This window comes from Rhinolophus sinicus, chromosome 16, assembly GCF_057876585.1.
Source record: "Rhinolophus sinicus isolate RSI-liver-muscle chromosome 16, RSI-T2T, whole genome shotgun sequence".
Classification (NCBI taxonomy): Eukaryota; Metazoa; Chordata; class Mammalia; order Chiroptera; family Rhinolophidae; genus Rhinolophus; species Rhinolophus sinicus.
In genome coordinates, this window is record NC_142516.1 from 91,136,387 (window position 1) to 91,148,949 (window position 12,563).

Here is a 12,563-nt window from a genome sequence, read left to right on the forward strand (position 1 = left end):
AGAACTAAGTGGGGGCCGAGCTGCCAAAAGGTGTCCCAAATTGTGCACCAAAAATAAAAGTGACAACATGACATGTAGGATGCTAAGAAACTGTCAGCAAGTAGAATAGCAAGAAATACAACTTGAACGTGGGCAAAAAAAGGAGTATATTGATTCAGACATATGATAAATGACACAGGGGCACCCTCGCCTCGGGGACTAGGGAGCAGTGATTCAAATTCAGACAACACCTTCCGGCTCCTCTTGACTTTATGCTTCGCTCTGCATTTTGCCTTCATTCTCACCAAAAGGCAGTGGATCCTTTTCTCCAGGAAGTGGGGCCATGACCACCAACAGCTTCCAGGCTCTCCCCCTCTGCCCAAAAGGAATGCCTTCCCCACTCGCTGCACTTCCCATAAATCTCAGGGAGGGACTAGCTCAGATGTCTTCCCCTCAAGGCCAGGGGGGCAGTGACATGAAAAAGACGACAGCTCCCATGTGGACCACCCAGCTGGAGTCAGGACAAAAGGCAGTTTCATTAAAGAGGGGGTTGGGGAGCAAGAACACCAAGGAATCTTTCTGAGCCAGGAGGCTAACGTAAGAATACGCACAGCAGCTGATGGTGAGGCGTGGCTGGGAGGGTTCTGTCATCTCCTCGGTGTCCCTGCCTGGGTTTCCAGGTCCTGCCTGGCTGTCTCTGCTTCCCGCCGGCCAGGCGGCCCCCTTGCCCCTCCCCTGTCTGAGTCAGTGTGGGCTCACTGCACATCGTCTGCGCTGGGTCTTCTGAAGCCACTCGTGCCTGCAGTGAAAATCTCAGCGTGCCCATTGGCTTCAGGCAGGCACAACAATGAGAAACAATGAGCGAGGCATATAAAGACCCAACATTCTTGTCAGTCAAAGAATCACAGAAACCTGCAGCTCAGAGTTGTCAGGTGTGGGTGACATCAGGTTCAATTGCTCATCAGAGGTTTGCAGACACCTCCCCCAACGACCATGAAGCTGATGTCTGTGGCGAAGGGTAAGTGACCGATTAGGTTGGTCATTGTCCTGACCAGGGCTTAAGCCTTGGCCATGCACAGGCCCACGTGCCAGGGGTAGAATGCTAACCCTGGAACAGTACAGTTGGTTCTATGCATTCTGCACTCCACTGTAGATGCCACCAGAGCCCGCCCTGCTGGTTGCAAGTGTTTTAAATTCTCCAGCCCCACCGGTTGGTCCCTAATTGACCCCAGATTCCTGAGTGCCAGGAGCCAGCCCTGACTTGTTTATCACCAGCCATCCCCTGCGTTGCTCTGAGCTCAGCCTAGACGGCCGCCCCTGACTGAGTCAGCTGAGCCCAGGGCCAGAGGACCACGTCCTGGGGGCCTCAGCAGCACCACTGTGACTAAAATGCCTGTTTTCTCTTATGTGAAGCTGTTTAACACAGAGGCCTCAATGTTCCCGTTATCTGGCCAATAGAAATTCTGTCAGGCCTTGATTATCAGACAGCTGGCTGGTCCTGCCAGGCTGGTTATTCGCAGGTGAGTTCACTGCACTGAGACATAATCTGTCCCTTTGCCCCGGGACACACCCTGAGCCTTAGCCAGCTGGCTTTGAAAGTCTCACAGGGGTGAGCGGGTACCTGGCCGGGCAGAGCTCATCCACCTTCACCATCCCTGATGACAGGTGGACCCAGTGTCATGCTGGTGTACAGATGACAGTGGGTTAACACATTGATAACTCGCTCCTGCACACAAAGAACCAACTGGAGCCTTTTTTGGTTCCAGCTCGCTCTGTTGGAGCAGGCTGGGGTCAGAGGGCCACGTTTGGTGTGGGACGGCAGGCGGCAATGAGGCACCTTGGCAGCCTGGAGGAGACTACATTTAAGCCCTGCACTAAAACAACGGTGCTTTGAGGCGAGTGGTTTATTGGGTGTTTCCAATAAAGACGCAGAACCCAGGCTCCCTGGGGATCCCCCAACACAAAACAGCACACACTCATCTGGCCACATTGGCACGGTAACCCCTTCAGCAGGTCCAGATTGAAGCTCGTGTGCCCTCCCAAGCTTCCTCCAGCCTCCCTCTGAAATCAAAGCTGTCTGGTCAGACTCCAACAGAGGAAGGAACCGGACTGAGCCTTGGAGAAGCATGAAACGCTCAAAAGCAAATGGCTCCTCAACTGCAGACAAAAGTACACTTCTCTCTTAGACCACGAACCTGGAATGTGCCCTCTGATGATGATTACAGGCCAAATCAACACCCAAGTGATGGAAAACAGGCCCGCTCTGCTCACAGCGTCCAGGCTGTAGGGCAGCTGTGGCCTAATGAGATCCAGAAGCAGGCCCTGGGGGAGGGGCATCAGGGGCTATTCTTGCTTGGGTGACAGGAAGGGGGTGTGGTGCTGGGGACAGAGCATTTGGACAGACAGAGCTTTTCCCAGGATCTCTTCCCCAGCCTAAGCCATGACCTATCTGTGTCCAAATCTCTCATTACCCACTAGCTGTGTCTGCAGAACGTGAGTAAAGTCTATTCTCTTTGCACTTGGTGGAAATAATGCCCTTATTTGCTATCTAATGAGGCCCCATGGTAATGCACCCACAATTACATGTGGTTGGACAGATAGAGAGTGAGGGGTGGTTGATTCCTGCCATATACACCGAGGCCACCTGGTCCTTCCATCAACCTCATTATAACACAAGCCCACTTTGTATGAGCCTGAACTTTGGGCCTCTATTTAGGAATTGGCTACATTTATTAAGAACCCAAAGCGTGCATAGAAGAAAGCAAAGCAGGCAGAACCACCTTCTACCTGCTCCCAGGGCCACTTTGGTGGGATGGAGCTCTGGTGAGATGTGCTTCCACCCGAAGGAGCTCACATTTTCAATGCCCACGGGTCATTGTCTCTAATTGGTGGTCCCTGAGGTGCAGGATCAACAGTTAAAAGGGATGCACGTGGCCCTGATGATGACCTTCAGTCCCTTGCAGAAGTGAGTGGTGGAAAGACGGCTCAACAGAGGAGTCAAGGCAGAACACTGGTTCTGGCCCCACAGGACAGTGGACTCAGACCTGCCCGTGCTAATAAGCTGCCTCCTCACCCAGCTCCGGGGAGGGCAATGTGGCTGGTAATGAATTCTCTGCCATTTGGGACAGTAGGTGACGTGAAGGCACCAGATCCAGCTGTGCTTTCCAGCCTCATCTTCCCCATCGCCACTGTTGGAGCTGTTGGTCCTGGGAGATGGAGCATTGTTGAGAGGCTGGAGACCTGCTTGCCACTAATGTCTCTTTATGTCACTGCTGATGACGTTCTTGGGCACCAAGGAGCTGTGATTCCTGAACAAGAAAGAAAAGTGCCTTCTCCACAGCTGCAGCACAGAAGATGACTTTCAAGAGGAGACCGCCACCTACGGAGGGGACAGGAGGAAGGGAGGGAGAGTCCACATTTAACATTCTTCAGGTTGCTGAGAAAGAAATCACAGTACAGTTTAAACCTAGCTACTCTCTTGGAGGAAGTTTGCTTTGCTGTCTGGAGTCCTGGCCTCTCTGGGGAGTCACGACTTTCATGTGGCTACAAGGCTGCTGCCTGTGGTCCTCCCTGAGGCACCTGACAAGCAGACAAGTCCCAAAGGCAATCTCTTCCTCACAAACAGAATCATGTGAACTTCTCCCTGCCCTCTGGCTTCACCCACAGGGAGTGCATTCCAGAATATATAAGGATGTTCCAGAGCTTCCTGAGAATTCTGGAATACCTGTGCCCTCCTCCTAGACAACCCAGTTCTGTGCTCCAGGGAGCTTGCAGGCTCCAGAATCTCTCACCTGTAGGTTCTCCCCACTGCATGACAGTTCAGAGTCTGGATGGGCTTTGTGTCTGTGACCTTCGCTACTCGAATCTTCCTGCTACTCAGTATATTCTCACTCTATGGCATGCACTACCCATTGCTCTAATTTTTAATCACAGTCCACAGTGGATGTGCGGGAGGCAAGAGAGCCCCACCTGGGAGTCTCAACACCCTCAACATTCAATATAAACGCTCAATACAGCCTTTACCACTTTAGATGGGGACTGTTGCTATGCCTTCCCCTGGAAAACAATAACTATCATTTACTGAGCATTTCCTATGGGACAGCCTCTAACAGATATTGTTTCCTGACCCACAGGATGTGTGTTCTTTTTCCCTACAACAGATGAGGACTCAAAAAGGTGAAGTAACTTCTCTAAGATCACACAGCTAAATGGAGAACTCCAACTTTTGTTTGGGAAGCCTGGCTCAAAAGCCAACTGTCTGCCTGTAACCCCACCTGCCACTCAGCCTCCTAGAAGCCTGAGGTCTGGGCTAAGCCCTTTCTCTCTGTCCTGGAGGGTGGCCTCGGGACTGATGGGCTTGCTGGGATGCGGGACTTTTGCCTTTAAAACCTAGGGAATGTGGACCCCTGGACGCTGAGGTGGGCCTTGGGTGTAGGCACAGACGCCAGGCTTCAGGAGCAAGAGGAACACACATCAGTACACACAGACACGCCTGCAGGACAGACTGCAGCATAACGCTCGCCGACTTCCCAGAAAGTTCTAGCTGCCTCCTCCAGGCCAGAACACAACCACCATCGTTGAGAGAGTGGAGACAGGACTTGTCAGTGGGCAGGACGCGCTAAACGTTAGAAAAACATTCCCGAGTTTTTGTTTCCCTTTTATGAATCCCAGAAATCCAAAACTAGTTAACATTTTTGAAAATATTCATGGACCCATTGAACTCAGCAGCGTCCTGGAATACTCATCTCGGAGAAAGCTTCGCGGTCCGCCTCTGGGACACAATCTGACGTCCTTCCAGGCTCCTCCCCACAGCCTTGGCATTGCCCCACCCCCACGGGCAGTGGGCACATGGCGTTCTGCAGGGGCTCCGGCCACCGTTCAGACCAAACTATCTGCTTTCTCCTGAAAGCCTCCTGGTCCTCTACACCTCCCCTCTCCAGAGCTTCCCGGCCACCCCCTCCCTGCCCTGGTCAGACGGGCAGTGTCCCTCTCTGCCTGACTGTGTGTTGATCTGTTTCTAAGCTGGGAGCTCTGCCAGACCAGGGCTAGTAGTAGCTGTCTTATTCTCGGGTTCCCGTATCCACTACAGTGTCTGGCATGCAGATGCTCAATAAATAAGTGTTTGTTTCAGTGAAATGGAAACAGAGCTATTCAGGGCGCGCTGGTGATGGAAATACCCCAGCCTGAAAGGTGTTCTGCTCCAGGTTGCAGCCACAGGCAGCTCCAGGCTTCCTTTCAAGCACTGAACTTGCTGTCAGCTTCTAGCCAGGGCTACAGGTTCCTGGCTGTCATTGAGTCCACGCCACAGTTGCCAGGGAAACCAGCCACTCACAAAGCCCCTGGGGACCCTGAACTCCACCCCCATCCCTGCTGTGAGCCTTCTCAGATGCTGCCATGGGAACTGCAGAGATGCCAGTGCCTCCACCAGCCCACCCCTTAGAGTTGCCTTGGGCCCAAAGATGGGGGATGGGCTTCGGCACCCCACTACCTACAGCTGCTTTTATGGAGAAATGCATTCAAAATTCCCGAGCGACCAGGCCATAAATGAACTCTGGAGCACATCCTGTGAAATGAAGTGACTTCCTGGCAGCTAGCTAGAGAAGGGCAAGAACCAAGAAGTAGGCAGGATGGGAAAATGCAAGGGGGATCAGTTCTTAACTTCACAGTGGCTTGGGGGGCGGTGGGCGGCATTGATACTGGTAAAGGACACTAGGGGATACTGTCAGAGTCAGACCACCGGGGGTGGGGAGTGGGTCCCAGCAGATTTTACCATTTAACTTTGAGAGGCATCAGTAGAGTATTTCACACATGAGGAAATTGAGGCTCGGAGAAGTTCACCAAATCCATGGTCGTACCTTCTTCCTGGGCACACTTAGCCTGGCCTCCCTTGCCACGGAGAGTGGCCATGTTGCTAGCTAAGGGATCCAAGAACAAGCAATGTGGGCCACTTCCAGGCCTGGTCTTAAAAGACCCCCTTGCATGCCTCCATGCTCTCACCCTCTTCTGGCTGGCCGAATGGTGATGACCTCTGGGCAAACTCGCAAGTAACCAGTGACCTGGTGGAGATGGCAGAGCCTGTGACAATCCAAGCCCCTACCTAAATGACTGTGCTGAAGAGGGTTGCCCCACCAACCACGGCACCTGCCCAGAAGTACTACGAGAACGAAAAATAAACTTCTAGTGTGATTATACATATTGAGTTCTGTTTGTTACAACAAGTAGCCTTCCTTACCTGATACAACAGGACAGTCCTATCCACCTTTCAGCTTCCCTGTACCACCTCTCACAGGTCGGGACCAGTTCCAGGGCAACTAGTGGATCTGAGGTTCATAGGCTTGGTTGGACAGGTCCAGAGATGCTGGGATGAGACCTGTTATGTTCATCACATCAGCTGCTTCCTGTGCTCTGGAGGGCTTCCGTGAAGCTGGCTGCAAGGCAGAGTATGAGTCGTTCACATGAAATGTTCCCAGGGAGATTATAGATTTGCTGCATGGTGTCTGGTACCTAAAAAGTGTTCTATAAATACTTATCAAAAGGATGGATGGATGGATGGATGGATGGATGGATGGATGGATGGATGGATGGATGGATGGATGGATAATGGCTTGTTCTACAGGACAGGTGAAGGAGGGAATGTCCTAAATACAGTTATAGGAGTCTAATTGAGACACAAGAAAGTAACTAGAGAGAGAGAGAGAGAGCCTCTCACTCCAGTGACAATAACCACTAACTACATGCTGACAAGTCCAGCTGGGTGGCCGAGGAGGCAGCAGAGGTGTGGCATCAGTGGCTCCTGCTGCTGGGAACACTTCACACCCATTCCCAACCAGAGCTGCAGACACGCAAAGAAAAACACAGGATGCCCAGTTCCATCTGAATTTCAAACATCTAGTCCGCATGTCAAAAAAGGTGAGCAACGTTGTTGCAACAAGTTGATGAACTTAATTGTCTGCCCACATGATCTTGGGACATACTTACACTAAAAAGTCATTCATTTCTTAAAATCTGAAATTCAAATTTAACTGGGTGATCTGTATTCGATCTGGCAACCTTAAGTCCGACTGCCTGGCAAGGGATCTTGAATGGCCCAACGGGGAGACAGCTGACATGGGCGGATCCAAGACCACTGTTTCAGGGGAGCACGTCCAGTCATTGGGGTGCTTTGTCCCTTCTGAATAACAAGGAGGGAGCCTAGCAACCTCATTTGGCCTCTTCCCTGCATTTTAGAAGGTATTCTAAGTATGGAAAATGGCAGGTCTATAAACAGTGTTGTAAACTGGAACAGCAAAAAACAAAAACAAACAACAACAAAAAGTTTGGCCTTCAGTCCACTGGATCCAGAGATGAAGTCCTTCCAACCCACTGACTGCTCATTAAATCTGAAACACGCGGCCTCATTCGTAATAGAATGTATAGAATAGTAGGGCCGAGGACCTTTCTGTTTTTAGCTGTTTGAAGAAGTCTCCGTGTGTTTTTTCCAAGACTCTTAAAACAAATGTCATCTATGTGTAGTTACCATCACTGTCAAAAACCTGATATTTAACAAAGAGAGCCCATTGTTCTCACCTTAGTTTCAACATGATTTTAGCTTATTTTCTTCCTATTCCTAGGAGCCATGGGAGAAGGTTCTAGAAATAAAGGGAATCCAGCCTTACCCTTTTCGTCCACACTGATTACATTACAAATTGACATTGAAACCTCCTTGGAGACAAAAGTCAAGAGGCCTGCAGGTAAGCCAGCTGCTTCCTGGGGCGGGTGCACTGGTCAGCTACCTGACACCTCATGGTAACAGCAAGGTTGAGAACTGCCTCTAAGCATCACATCATGACCCCCACTGTCACGTGTTTTACTTGTCATTATCCCCCAATGTCCCTGTTTTCGTGCTTGCCTCTCTGCAGTCAGTTCTCTGCCCGCAGCCAGAAGAGTCTTTGCAAAGGGCCGTTCTCCTGCTTTGAACCTTTCAATGACACCCCAGCCAGTTAAAAAATACCAGAACCTTTACTGTGGTCTACAGTACACCACTGTGATCTCATTTGTCCCCTCTGCTGACACCCGCTCCACCCCACAGACCGACACTGGCCTTTCAGCTCAGGCACACCAGGCTCGATCCTGCTCAGGGCTCAGCGTGAGCTGGTTACAGGACTGGGAAAATCTTTCCCTGGGTGTTTAGCTGGTTGCTGCCTTGTTGTCATTCAGGCAACACCTTAAATTGCCTTTCAAAGCAGCTTGTCCAGATCATAAAACCTACAGCAATCCTCCTCTCCCTTCTCCCCCCATCTCATCACCCTGTTTTATTTTGATCATAGCACTGACCACAGTCTGTTAATTTTTTGTATATTTGTGTATTGCCTGTATCCTCAAAGCAGAATGTAAACTCCAGGAAGACAGGGCCCTGTTTGTCCTACTCAACCCATATCCCCAGTACTTAGAGCAGCACGTAGCACATGATGGGCTGTCGATGCATGTGGACTGAATGAGTGAACATCTTACAGAAAGTTTCAAAGCTGTGTCATCTCAGTAGGCACCAAATCCTCATGCAGCCAGCACATACACAGACCAATAATTCTAGCAAATACTTACCCAGGGCTACTGCGTGCCTGAGTACTTTACATGTAGGATTTTCTTAATCTTCACAACAGCCCTGGGAATTCTGTCATATTATTATCGCGTTCTCCAAGTGGGAGCCTGGAGCACAGGTGGGAAGAGTAAGCTGCCCATGACCACACAGGGGATACGTGGATGTACCCCGGCCATCCAATTCCAAATTCTAAGCACTGATCACTAAGCTGTGACACTGACCCCAAATACAACTCAAATCCTGGGGCGTAAACGGGACTGTGTCCAAGCTGGGTTCTGGAAGATATTCCCTGTGAGGCGTTTGGTTATCTGTGTGGGTTCTTTTTTTATACCATTTGTTGAGTTCTGCTCATATGTTCAGTGTTAGGAGGAAAGAGAATGGACCAACTGTGACTCGGCAAGACTTAGGAGAGAGCCAAAGACAGAAGAGGAAGGAGGCCGGAGAAGACCACCAACAGAACCCACTCGCCCATTCGTCATTCACTCAGTGATGTTTTTTGAGCACGTAACCACTGTCAGGCACTGTTCTGGACACATTTGCCTGTTGGGAGGTGGTAAGTACCAATGGAGACACTGAAACAAGGTAGGGAACATGCAGTGCCGAGGACAGAAGGACGCTGCTCGAGGTGCATATGGAGGTGGGGAGCAGGCTGTTCCAGGCAGTAGGGACAGCCACCTAGAGGCCCGCAGGCAGGAATGTGCCTGGGGTGTCCGGAGGTCTGGGACAGACGGAACAGTGGGGAGGGACGGGGTTGGAGGACAGGGAGAGGCCTGCTCTAAAGTATTTGGATTTTACTCGGGGTCCACTAAGAGCGGTGGTTTGACTTACATGTGTAGAGTCTCTCTGATTGATCAGACTAGGGGCCATGAGCATGAAAGTAAAAGACCATGGTGGTGGTTCTGCCCTCTACTGGACATTCGGCAACATCTGGAGACATTTTTGGTTGTCACATCTTGAGGTGGGGGTGCGGCGTGTGCTCCTGGCATCTGGTGAGTAGAGGTCAGGGGTGCTACTAAGCATCTTACAGGGCACATGAGGTCCCCACAGCAGAGAGTTAGCCAACCCCAATGTCAGTAGTGCTGAGGCTGAGAAATCGGGGTTCGGGTATTACAACAATAACCCAGGCAAGAGATTTACTCGTTAAATAGTACTGTGCACCCACTGTGAGTCAGGCAATGTTCCAGGAATGGAAGATACAGCAACAAACAACACAGACAAGTCGATGGCCTCATGGAGTTTATGGTGCAGTGATGATGGCAGTTCCGCGCAGGGTGGAGGTGGCGGAGTGGTGAAAATGGTCAGGTGTTAAAAACACTTTTGAAGGTAACACTGCCAGGATCTGCTGAAGACTGGCTGTGCAGTACAGACAAGGAGGAATCAATGTTGACTCCAAGGCTTTGTCCCAAGCAATTAGCACAGAGCTGTCATTTACTGAGATGACCACTGGCGGAGAAAGTCATTTGGGCGTTGGGGAAATCATGGGTTTTGTTTTGGACATATTAAGTGGAGATGAGGGCAATTGGCTATTTTAATCTAGAGGCTAAAAAAAGAAAAAGTCTCTTTTGAAGGAGACAGAATTGTAGAAATTGGCAAGTGTGAAAAAGAGAACTCAGGGATTCAGTGTAGATGTGACAACACGTCCGAGACATCCTGGCACCGAGCCTGAGCTCCCCACCATGAGGAGGCTGGGGAGGAACTAGCAACCAGGCATGCAGGGCCATGCTAGAAGCCAAGGGAAGAAAGCGTTTCAGGAGAAGAGAATGATCAAACATGCCAGGAAGAAAATCTAAATACCGGCCCATGCCCACTTTCCAACCTTGTAAACTGTCGTGTGGAGGCATTACAAAACTTGTCCACTCACCATGGCCTGTGTGTTCGGTCTCTCCAGGGTGATTACTGAGCACTTACTATGATCAATAATTAAACTGGATGTGGCACAAGACGCAAAAATGACTAATCCAGTTCCTGTCCTCGTGAAGCTTTCTAACTACTAAAGAAAATACAACCACCACATCAGATGGAGTGAATCCGTGAGGACTCACTGAGTGCTTACCACAGTCGCAACACTCTGCTTGCGGCTGAAAACACACAAGAGAAACGTCTGTCCAAGCCTTCGTCTCCTGGGGGTTACAGTCTAGCTGAGGAGTCTGCAGTAAACACAAATGAAAGACATAGAGGAGAAATAAAGACCATGATAGGACGGAGAGGGGACATCTGGGCGTTCGAAGAAGGAGGAAGCCCTTTGGACTAAAAGGCCCTCTTGCTCTCCTACTGAAATGCCACCCTTTTGCTGTACATGGGGGATGGAGGCCCCAAAGAAGTGGGGGATCAGGCAAAGGGATGAATGAATCAGTATGACCATGACAACCTCTGAGAAAGGGACCCTGGCCACCTGCTGACAGTAGGAGGGGCTACGATCTTGTGGTGCCTCTTCCAGCTCATTAGCTCCCAGCTATTATTTTCTCAGAAGTCACCAGATACTTTTGCGTTTGAAATATTGAGGCTTTGGAAGAATCCATTTCCATTCCAATTTCTCCCTCAGTTCTGCTAGAGTAACCCCAAATACTTCTCAGTTCTGCACACCCAAGCATTATGGAGGACGGGGTATGTCATGAATTTCTGCCCAAATCATCATATTATGCTGAACAAAGCTTCGGTGCCCACAGGAACTCTTTGTAAAGGGGGCAGAAGAGCCTCAATGGAAAGTCAGGCATTTGCTTGTTTTAGCCTAATTTCTAGAAGGTGGGCTGGGCTGTACTTAGAGTGGTAGATTGCTAGGCATGGGTGGGTAAAATATGTCTCGAAGGCAAAAAGTACACACCTTTTTCTGTAAGAATTTCAGGCAATTTTTAGATAGGTGTATATGACCTGAGAAGGGATAAAAGGAACCATGTAGTTTGTTTTTGTACTAATTCCTGAAATATTATTCCATGAAAACTCAAGATACCTCAGGAGGAAGATAGAAGGACCAAGTATTTCAAGGAATGTCTACGTCCTCTATCTCGCCTCATCTTCTTTTTCAAGTCAGTCCACTTTAGCAACAGATATTTCAATTATCTGTTCCATCAACACCTCCCGGAGGCCAGAGGAAACATGATCACCTTGCAAATAAATGCGGGAATAGATGAGTTTTTCAAACAGCAAAGGACTATAGAGTTAGAAATCCCCTGTAAAGTCTGCAAGGCTTGTAAGGCCATTATGAGGAAAATTCCTTAAAGTTGCTTTTCTTTAACAAACAAACAATGAGAAAAAGATCTGTATTTTTATGTTTCCCAGTGCAGAGCCATCCTGCTCTTTGAGCCCCTTTCTAAATTGGAAAATACAAAGGATCAATTGATTTCTTATGAATGTGATTTTTCTTACCTGACGTGTTTTCCATAAATTAAAACAACATCGTTGTTGTTTTAGATTAAAAGACCCAGTTCAAGAGGCCTGTCCGCAGAAGAGGAAATGAAGCATCTGCTTTGTGCCTCCATTAAGACGATGACTTACTATAGGCAGCTGTCAGGCGAGGCGTCTGGATTCTGACGGAGCCGACGCTCACTATGGTGCTGAAAGCCTGCAAGGATTCAATGAGAGTCATAGAAACTTAGCACAGCCTTTCCGCACCCCACCCCCAGAAACAATGCGAACAACACGATGCCCACACAGACGCAATTTTGAGGATAATTTCAGGGTTTTCGAGCTTCGCCACCCCCAGGTCCAGACCTTGATCCCACATCTATCAGTTCTGAGCTGAGGAATCTGGGTCGAATTACTGGCTCTCTCCAAGGCGCACTCTCCTCCCAGCTCACCAGTTTGTTCTGAAGATTAAATGAGATGTGTCTGAAGCTCTTGGCACAGAGCCTTGCCCATAAGAAAAGCTGGTCGCGGTTAGCCGTTATGTTCATGCCTCGGCCATGAGTTTAAGATTCCCTCACATAAGTAAATAAATAAATAAATAACTAGCATATGTGCTTATAGTTTATCAGTATCCTTTTTTTAAAAAAATCTATATTACAGGTTT

General features: G+C 49.4%; 1 long non-coding RNA gene across 1 annotated transcript; it reads right to left on the minus strand.

Moving 5' to 3' along the window:
- Window positions 1-1,523: 1,523 nt before the first annotated feature.
- On the minus strand, window positions 1,524-12,365 carry LOC148755072 (uncharacterized). The gene is made up of 4 exons (XR_016019191.1): window positions 11,921-12,365; window positions 10,611-10,704; window positions 6,212-6,407; window positions 1,524-3,358 (listed from the first exon to the last, which is right to left on the minus strand). It is a non-coding gene; the product is annotated as an uncharacterized LOC148755072 (long non-coding RNA).
- Window positions 12,366-12,563: the final 198 nt, after the last annotated feature.